The sequence below is a fragment of the Buceros rhinoceros genome, unplaced genomic scaffold, assembly GCF_000710305.1.
Source record: "Buceros rhinoceros silvestris isolate BGI_N320 unplaced genomic scaffold, ASM71030v1 scaffold14407, whole genome shotgun sequence".
Classification (NCBI taxonomy): Eukaryota; Metazoa; Chordata; class Aves; order Bucerotiformes; family Bucerotidae; genus Buceros; species Buceros rhinoceros.
Window position 1 is genome coordinate 1 of NW_010424065.1, and position 10,767 is coordinate 10,767.

Genomic DNA, 10,767 nt, shown 5'->3' on the forward strand with positions numbered 1-10,767 from the left:
AGGATTGCTCAGAGCCAATTTGCAGCAGCGGGTAGAGATAATACTGTATGTGAGTGAGAACAGGGCCAGCGATGGTGACTGACAGCTGCTTGAGAAGGCTCCAAGTCGCAGGCAGGGTGGCATCACAGTGCCCAGAGAGCCGGGTGCTTGCCTGCCATTGAAGGGCTCTGCTCCCCAGCCTGTTCATGTTACATTGTCAGGGATGACCCAATTTTGCCTTGCAAAGAGTCCAGGGCTGTGCTGCCCCGTGGAGTCCCCAAGAGGAGGCGCAGACAACCCCAGCAGATAGCGTGGTTCCCCCCAGTACACCTCTGCTTGTCCACCTGGGTCTCCTGGCCCCAGATCTGGATGTCTCCAGCATGAAAAATCTACCCACGAGAGCCAAGCTCCACTTGTGCCAACCCTGTGTCGTTGCAGCCCGTCTCCGTTTGGCCTTGTAAAGCCATTGGCAGCCAGCAAGCAATGGAGGCAAGCGCTGAAGGTCACCGTGGGAGCTGGGGAGCAGTGTGCCATCTGTCCTTCTGCACTCAAGGGCACCATCCATCCACACACTGTGACCAGCCTGCCAGGGCAATGGCAGCACAGATGGTTTGTGCTCCTCCTCTGCTTGCAAATTCTCCTCTACAGCCTTGGCATTCCCCTCACGCAGCCTAAGAGCCTTTCTGCTCCCAGCAGCAAGCCCTGGGGACACTGCCTTCCACACCCCACCTTGGGGGGCCACCTTCCTCCCCAGGTCTCCACACCCTCACTCACACCAGGGCAGTGTTGCTTTTGCTACATCACTGTGCTCTGCTCAAAGGACTGGAAAGCCCAGGTCTGGTTTTAATAGGAGGAGAACCCACATGGAAGCATCCAGCTTGAGAATGGACCCTCTTTTGCGTGCCTGGGGGTGCATGTAGGGGGAAACAAATAAAAAAAAAAACCCAACAACATAACCCCACCCCCACCCCACCCCCCCCAAAAAAACCCAACAAAAACCCAACCACAAGAAAACCAACCACCAAAAACCAGCTAAGAAAAAAAAAAATGTTACAGATACTTCAACACATTTTTCTGCTTTTTGGAGCTTCTTTGAGTCCAGAGTGGGTCTATCGTGCTGATCACATCAGTATTGTGGCTTCCATGCTTTGAAATAACAACCCAGCCATCTTCAAACCCATCAGTTTGTTGCCTTTTGCCACCAACAAACTAGTTCCTACAAACTAGTTCACAAGCAGATCTTACAAGAGTATGAGGCAGCAGAAAGGATGGGGCAGGGAGAGGAGAAACACTAGATGACATGCTGAGGATGAGGCAGCAGTACCATGCTGCTGTGAAAAAACTGTGTATAATGGGATGTATGAGAAGGAACACCATCTGTAAGACATCAGGTAAGACTGCTGCTCTCCTCAGCACTCACCAGGTCTCAGCTCATGTCTCTGCTTCAGGTCTGAGCACCACAATTTGAGGAAAAACCGCCTTCAACTGCAGGAAGGTGTCAGAGGAGGTTATGGGACAGAACCGACAACAGACGGCTTGGAAAACACGGATGAGACAGTTGCAAACCAGGGGGGATCAGATGGTATTTACCCAAGAGGTGTAAAGGAAGTGAAGTGAGACTGTTGAACTAACTGTGCAGTCTGTAACCTGGTGCTTCAACTTAAACAGACGGTGGCAAACAGGCGCAGCAGAGCTGACGTTGCAGACTGGGAATATTGCGCTGAACCGACGGCAAAAGCGAGAGCAGGTGTCTACATGGTACCAAAACCTCTGCAGAGGGAAGACGTGATTCACAGGTCTGCTCTGCAGGAGGCAGCAAGTTTTTAGAAGAAGGGTCATTGCTTTGACTTCAGATCACCTGAATTGCAGGAAGTCAGAGAAGATTCCAGGTCAGGTTGGACCTTGGGGATCTGAGCAAACTGACCTAGTTAAAGATGTCCCTGCTCACTGCAGGGGGGTTGGACTGGATGACCTTTAACAGTGCCTTTCAACCCAAACCATTCTACAACCCTAAAATTTCTTCACAAAGCTGGACTGTCTCAAGGAAGTCTTCCTATGAAGCACTAACTGGTGAAAAGAAAGAATAAAGAAGAGGAGAACACAAACATCCCGTTTTTTGTTATTTCCTTTTAGTGGCTGTCAGCAGCTTTTGATCATCCCGTGTACTTTGACGTGTTCACCGTGTTGTGACTAAGTTGCAGCAAGAATCAGAGCTGACGATGCTAACGAGAGCACGGGCAGACACACGAGTCGGGGGATGAAAAGCTGGCGAGGGGTTGGTGGCAAACAGGAAAATGGGAAAGAGCTGGGAGATACCAGGCCTGAGATTACTCGTTACGTTGCTGTCCCCTTTAAGAAGGGACAGATGCTTATGGTTACCTTCTGCCTTTGGAGGAAGCTTGTGGATGTCTACCTGGATTTCTCCAAAGCTTTTGATACAGTTTCTCACAGCTTCCTCCTAGAGAAGCGGATGCGTTACGGTCTAGCCAAGTGGTCCATGAGGTGGGTGGGTGATCTGGCTGATGGGCCACCCCCAGAGGGTGGTGGTAAATAGCTCCTTTACAAACTGGCAACTGGAGGGATTAAGAGTACCCTGATGACACCAAACCGAGTGGAGAAGTGGACACTTTGGAAGGGAGAGCCACCCTGCAGGAAGACCTGGGTAGGCTGGGAGAGTGGGCTGATGAGAACCTGATGAAGTTCAACAAGGACAAGTGTAAGGTCTGGGAAAACATAATCCTGAAGTGCAGCACAGGCTGGGAGCTACCTGTCCGTGGAGCAGCTCTGCGGGAAGGGACCTGGGGGTTCTGGTGGACAAGAAGCTCGATATAAGTGAACAGAGAGCTGCTGAGGCAAAGAAAGCCGATAGGATGTCGGATTGCAACACAAGGGCATCACCAGCAGAGGAGAAGAATTCATCACCCCACTCCACTCAGCCCTTGTCAGGCCACACGTGGAATACTGTCACTTCTAGCAGGTCCTAAAGGGGCTTGTATTAGACAGGGTTGATACCAAGCAGCACGAACAATTCCGAAAGGCCTCGTCGTGCTAGTTTGTGTTGACACGCCACACTAAGACGAGAAAAAAATAGAGGAAGAAGGGACAGGCAACGACAACACGAAGACACGGGGAGAAGGTGGCCCAAACAGGAAACTGTGGGGAGGGGTCAGAAAGGCTTCAGATGAGGAGCCACCAGACGCAAAGCCAAGACTCCAGCACTAAAGAGCTCCTTTTGTAAGCTGGTCCCTCAAAGAAATAGGGGCCATCGTGGCTCCACCTAGGGCCTGAAGCAGCAGGGACAGAGTCACTGTTGGCAAGTTCAAGAATTCAAATAATTGTTACTTGATGGAGAGACAGAGCAGCAAGGAAGACACTGAAATGACTCAAAGCAGTGAGAAACGCAGGAGAACTCGGCATCTGCTGATGGAGAACGCAGCCCACTGAACAGCAAGGACTTTAAGTACCCCCCCTCTTCTCTCCAGTAATCCCTGTTTCTGTACACAGTTGGCTTCAGCCAACAGGCTCTTGTTCACCCAAGAGCAGGTTCACCCATTGCTTGGAAACATGGTTTGGCATCAGCTGGACCTTGCTGCAAAGCCTGTCCCTCACCAATGGATCCCAGCACGCATGCAGGTGGCCAATCCGGCCTCTGCGTTTCAGGGTGGGATCACCCCTCTCCACACGCTTCACGCCTGCTCTCCAAGAGTAAGAAGTACTCCATGATCCCAGTGAGAAATGCACACACGGACACTTGCTTTGTGTTCAGCTCAACTCTGCCGTGACCTTTAGAAAAAAAAAGAAGACAGGTTTTCTGGGATACTTGGGTTGGGCTCAGAGCAGCCAACAGTTTGGAGAGCTTATTGTTTTGAAGTAGAGAAAAATAAATGACAGGGGACAGATGTCACCAGGAGAAGGGAGCTGACATTCCAGTTGCAGAGTCTCAGTTTCAACACTTTCCCATGGGAACAACGCTGAGGTTGGCATGTCTGTTTGCAGCGTTGCACCAAAGGCAGCGACGGCATGGTCGACCCACGCTGCAAGAAAGTTACAGGAAGGTGGTGGAGGGTCTGGTAGCCCAAGCAGCAGAGGTGGAAGCTCTGGATTTAATTTTGCTCTTATCGGGCAGGGTTGGTGTGAGCAGCACAGCTTCACTGCTTCAAGGGCCCCGGGCTTCGTTGGTAGTCACTCCCACCGGCTCATCTGCGCTGGGAAAATGTCACTCCTCCCCTTCCCTCCTATGATCCAGTTTTTACCCTCTGTGAGCAGAGACCAGTTTTATAGTCCCCCTTTGCACGTGACAGTGATCTGCAGACGCAAGGTGCACAGGCCGGTAGTGCAGGTGAGATACAGCATGGGGAAAAAAAAAATCACCAACTTTCAATATTTCAGCAAGCTGGCTTCCCAGGAACTTCTAAGCACTCCGACGCCTTCAACACACAATTACAATGAGTTCAGAACCAACCATCAAGCGTGAAACCCATAATGCAACTGTTGTACATGTCACTCCACCGCTGCAAAACAAACAAACAGCCTCCTACGATGCACGAAGAAACAATAACGCTACGTGATTCATTCGGGCATCCTGTCGACTTCCCCCAGTGGCAGCGCCCAGCATCCCTTTGCAAGGATGGAGTTCATGGTCACGAAGGAACCGGGCACCTTCAAAGCCATCTGCCAAGTCAAAGAGCTGCAGCCTTGGCCACGCAATTGCTGTCATTAACCAGGATGATGGAAGTTACGATGACCTGGAACAAACTGCTCCAAAAGCAATCTGTAAGCAAGAACGTGCTATCTGCTGAGTCTTTCTCTCTGCCGAGTTCTTTGTCAGGAGGATCCAACCCCAGCATTTTCACTCACGGTTCTCAGACAACGGGCAGTCCACTGAGCAGATTCGTAGAGGCACAAATAAGAGCAAACCTGAAGCAGTCGACACACGCTGGCAAACAATTTGCAGAGAGAAATCAAAGGGGAAAGTCACAGAGTCGTCTCTTTGTTGTGGGGTTTTATTCAGTCCTGGCTGGCTGGCTGTAAGAGGAGTCGTCGTTCACCAGGGGACACGGCACACCAGACACACGGGCCTTTCGTCAGGTGGCTTGTTTGCAAAGGGCTTGGAGGTCCTCTGCAGAAAGGTGGTACGGCAGAGCGAGGCAGAGGCACTCATTGAATATGGATGCCCACCTGGCTGCTGAATAAAGATGAAGATCTCAAAGGCAGCTTTTGCTTCACTCGTGTTTAAATACCACTTTGATGACACAAGAACTTCCCCAGAACAAAATGACAAGTGTGGCCATTTCTCACCAAACGTGGCCTGACCAACACGCATCCCGTGATGGTGCCGGGCGACTGGGCAGGAGGCATCACAGCCCCCCTCCCCACTACACCGGTTCCAGCTAGTGAGTCCCCGAACACACAACAGGCAGAGCCGTTCTGCATCTCAGCTGAGCCACTACCTGAGATGCTCCAACCATTAAAGAAAAAACTAAACCGACGATGCTTCCAAGCTTTCATACTTCCAATAAAATATTTTTTGTTGGCATCTTGCTATCCGTCATGACCTGCCCACAAGCCTTTCTGCATGTAGGTGACGTGTCTCTCCGCTTTCCCCTCCACAAACTGCTTACCTCCGAGACAATAATCCTCTTCCCAGCATTTTTGGCTGTGAACCATCTGATCCAGCTTGAGCGCACAGGGCCCAGGTTTTGTGAGGACCCAGCAAAAAAACCAACCCTGCCTCCACTGAAAATGCACACTTGTTCCTTCAATGTCCTTATTATTAATTGCTATAAAACTTAATTTTATTCGTCATCTGTTATGCCCCAAAATTGGATGGGGAAAAAAAATTCAAATTAAGCAAAGTGAAAAGATTTCAGAGATAGTACAGAAGGCTCCTGAAGGAGCTGAAGAAAACTCTCCGGAGACTGGAAATGCAGTGCTAACCCAGCCTGAAAGAAAGAAGATCTTAAGACAAAGAAATCTTGCCAAATTGATCCTTTAATTATAACATTAGTCGTTTCTTTCAAAGGCTTAGTGCAAGAGCTGGGGGTGGGGGGCAGAAAAGACTTAAAGGGAGAAAAGACTTAACATCACCAGGATGAGTTGAAGCAATTAGGAGGATTCAAATGACTCTCTTGTTTGGTACGAGGAAGATGGATTTCATTTTTCTTGCCACCGTGCTCAACTTCATGCTCTACCATCAACTTCCAGATATCTTCTCCTTGGCAGACCCAAGGACCCAACCTTCCCAGGTCGAGCAGCATTCCCCTCGTCTCAGCTATTGCTGCACACCATGAATGCCAGTGACTAGAGCAGATTTGTCACCCTGGAAAGGAACTGGAAGTGTGAGACTGGATAGGGGAGGAGTCAGACCACAGCTACAGGTCTACCTCAACAGGACACACGCTACAAGGGATGGAGAAGAGCTTTACTGGAGGGACTGAGGAAAAGAAGAGAGAAAACAGTCAAAACGGAACCTGTCTGGTATCAGAAGCTCTGCATGAGTCCTCGGTGCTCTACCTCCAAGCATAGCTTATCTTTTATCTTCAGTCTTTCATCTTCTTGCTCCCAGCAACAAGCTAGACCTAAGCAATCACCTTGCCGGGAGGGGTGAAGCAGGCTGGCCCTCTGCAGCGGCTAGGAGAGGGGATGGCATTACTGCTGCCGCTGCACCGTGCATGCCACAGGCAGCGGGGACCGGCCAGCACGGCTCTCACCTGCTCTCTGCTGCTCTGGAGATGCAGCACGGACACATGGATCCAAACTGCTTTACACGAAAAACAAATGAACAACAAAAAAAACCCCAAACCCCTTTCACTAACAAGGGAGAACACGCCTTTGGAAATCTCCACACGGGGCACGTGCAAGTTTTGCACCCCCCTGACTCCAAGCCATCGGCTGCAGGGTGGGTGGAGGTCCCTTCCACCTCTCCTACCCATCCCGCAGCAGAGGTGGCTGCAGCATGCTACTGTCTCTCTGCACTTAGCGGTCCTCCACGGGAAGAGGTGCGGAGCAGCAGGTGCACCCTGCCCCACCGCAGGTTGGATGACACCAACCTCAGGCTGCAGAACGCCAGCAGGCAACACTTGATATGAGTCTCAGCATCTTCCCGAGCTCCCAAATCCACCAGCTGTCACGTGGCAGAAAATGGGGCATTTCAGCTGATGCTCCAGCCTCGCTCTCTCCCACTGACTCTCTTCTGCCAGGATTATTTTGGTAGCTTGCGTAGCTTTAAAAGCTGAGCAGTCACATCTCCTTGGGCTTCATACCTGCTCTCAGAGAGGAACAGGGCCATTTTTTTTTGCTTGCCTGATTTCGGTTAGAATTAATTGATCCATAATTGCACCCATAGAGGGGGAAAGTTAATAGACATAGTAATAAATGCCAAAGCCCCAGAAGAACTGGCTTTCCAAGCCTGGAGCAACTCCATCTCCTCTTAATAGTGTTGCATGTAATTCCAGTGCATGTGTGCGCATTCGTATTTAGGGAGGAAAATTGAGGAGCCTCGGTATGATGAAAATAATTTCTTTCCCTCTCCCACATACTTTGCGCTTAGGAGCAGATGGATCCAGGCTGTTTACATCACGGAGGTCATGCCTCAGCTTAACAGTTGGGGAACTGATTGTTGGGAGAGATGCGCATCGCAACCAGAAGATTGCTAAATCTGGGCTCCGGCAAACTTCTGATGGTGGCAAGTTAAACATACAAATGTCCTCCTGCAGCCTCTTCACATTCAGGGCCTGCCTCGGTATTTGCTTCCCCAAAGAAAACCGCTGCCAAGATGAAGCGAGAACAGAGACACAGCTCTGCAGCAGCTCGTGAGTGTGAACTTTGAGAAGAAGGCTGGAAATCCCGAGTGGACCTTGTTATTCGCCAGTGCAGATGGTGCAGTTTGCAAGCAACTTGGGTCCAGGTTTCTCCAAGCAGGCTACGAGAGCTCGTTGCTCCCCACTCTGCCCTGAGTTAACAGAGTGACTGTGATTTCAGCTCGCAGGGTGCCTGTCTTCCCCCAAAGGAGTGCTGTAGCGTCAGGGAAAGGTTTCATTCACGTGGAGGTGTTTCCATGAGGTCATCCCCAAAGTGACCTTCTCCCAGCTCAGACCAGCCACGGGGTGTGCAGGGGGATCCAGCCAGACCCTGCCTGCTCATCCAGCTCAGAGGCAGGGGGATGCAAAGGCAGCCCGTCCTCTCCCAGAACAGAGCCAAGCACTCTCTTCCTTAGCACAAGAGGATCGTGAGAAGTGTTAAAAGCGATAAAAACTAAGAAAGCAAAGCAAGGAATGGAGTCCTTCTTGCTACACTCAAGGACATACCTTGTTCACATGCAGAAGTACCTTCTCTCGCCTCATGTCACACCCCTCCAAGGCTCCAGCAGCAGCTTTAGCCAGAGGATGCTTCACCAGAACCAAGGTACTGCATCCGCTGAGCCGCAGGGGGTGTACGTGGCCGTGGCCGGGCAGGAGGGCACGCACGGTGGCCTTGCCATTGGGTGGCAGAGCCCAGCTTGCCGCCTCTGCTCACCTCGCTCAGCTGAGCAGTCCCGCTTTTCCCTAGGTATCTGGCACGCCATGAGAGTATCTCCATTGCCAATTAGGCCACCCACCCACTCGCATCCTTCCCCAATACAAACCCTATTAGCGATAAACAAACAGTCGAAATGCCAGCCGGCGCCTGGGAAGAGCCCTCGACAACTGCATCCAACTCAGCGGGCGCGGGAACAACTGCCTCGAGCAGTCCCAGCACAGGCAAGCGCTGAGCCTGGACCGGGGTATGGGCCAGGCATCCCACCAGCCACCCCACAGTCCGGTCCTCCTGCCAGCGGCTGGCTTGCAGGCCAGAGCAGTGCCACCTCGCTGTGTCCCCAGGCTGCTTTCAGCATTGCACCGGTACCAAAAGCCTCAGCGCCCAAACAAAACACCCTGCTGGCACAATTCAATGCTTCAGCAAGCCAGCTAGCCCCAAGATTCCTAACTTTCCTTCTCTGGGATTTTGAAGGAAAGCTCCTGATTGACACCAACACCCAGTTTGCTCAGATCCCTGAAGTGGATTGGCATAAGAAAATCAACTGATTTATACTGGCATAAGAAACAGTACGGCCAGCAGGACCTCCCGGTGCTCAGCACTGGTGAGGACACACCTCGAATATCGGTTTCAGGTTTGGGTCCATCAATACAGGAAGGACATTGAGGTGCTCGAGCGTGTCCAGAGAAGAGCTTTGTTGCTGTGAAGGGTCTAGAGAACAAGTCCAATGAGGAGCAGCTGAGGGAGCTGGGGGTGTTTAGCCTGGAGAAAAGGAGACTCGGGGGAGACCCTATCACTCTACAACTCCCTGAAAGGAGGTTGGAGAGAGGTGGGGGTCAGTCTCTTCTCCCAAGTTACAGGTGATAGGACAAGAGAAAATGGCCTCAAGTTGTACCAGTAGAGGTTTAGTTTGGACATGAGGAAAAATTCCTTCATCGAAAGGCTTGTGAAGCCCTGGCACAGGCTGCCCAGGGCAGTGGGGGAGTCTCCATCCCCGGAGGCATTTAAAAGCCATGTCGATGTGGCGCTGAGGGACAGGGGTTATTTAGTGGTGACCCAGCAGTGCTGGGTTAATGGTTGGACTCAATGATCTTCAAGGTCTTTTCCAACCAAAATGATTTTATGATTCTAAAAGCCACCCAACACTGCTTGGATGTCTTCATCCTCCAAAAGTGCTCCCTCCCTGCAAGGCAGCGTGAAGACCTTCCTGCAGCCTGTCCCCAGAGCCTCTGGATTCAGTCAGACCCCAGACTGAGAGCTGGGGAAATTAAACCCACCACCAGACCCTGAAGCCCAACCTGACTCTCCAGAAGCACTCTTGAAACCATCACCATCTCTCCTGAACTCACGGGAACACTCAGGACCGTGACAGAGATGACCAGAGCCAGTCTCCCCATTGACCCCTGCACCTAAGGGCTTCCCAGCTGGCCAAATCAGTGCTACAGTGTTTGGTTTTGGTTTGGTTTTTTTTCCTAATGGGCAATCGGGACAAAAAACAGCCTGTTGCTGGGCACAGTGTCCCCGCTGCAACCTGCAGCAAGGGCAGAGGAGGCCACATCCCCCTCCCAGTGCAGGTGAGGGTTGGTGCATGCTCTCCCCATGCACCAACCCCTGCCAGCGGTTGAGGACATGCTGATGCCATGGAGACAAAACCCACTTTTTCTCTCCAAACCCAGCTTAAAGGCTTGGATTAAAACCTTCATTCCCTTGGGAAGAGCAGAACAGGGACAGTTGCATTGTCCCTACGTCCCCAGCTTGGCCATGTCCACCCCAGGCACCCCCACCCTCACCAGCGTGCATCCCCAGCCGACACCAGGCACGTCCTCCCAGCCACAGCCCACACAGGGTGGAGGTGCCTCCCATCGCTCCCGAACCCATCCCAACCCCCCCACCCTCACCAGCGTGCATCCCCAGCCGACACCAGGCACGTCCTCCCAGCCACAGCCCACACAGGGTGGAGGTGCCTCCCATCGCTCCCGAACCCATCCCAACCACCCCTGCCAGCGGTTGAGGACATGCTGATGCCATGGAGACAAAACCCACTTTTTCTCTCCAAACCCAGCTTAAAGGCTTGGATTAAAACCTTCATTCCCTTGGGAAGAGCAGAACAGGGACAGTTGCATTGTCCCTACGTCCCCAGCTTGGCCATGTCCACCCCAGGCACCCCCACCCTCACCAGCGTGCATCCCCAGCCGACACCAGGCACGTCCTCCCAGCCACAGCCCACACAGGGTGGAGGTGCCTCCCATCGATCCCGACCCCATCCCAACCACA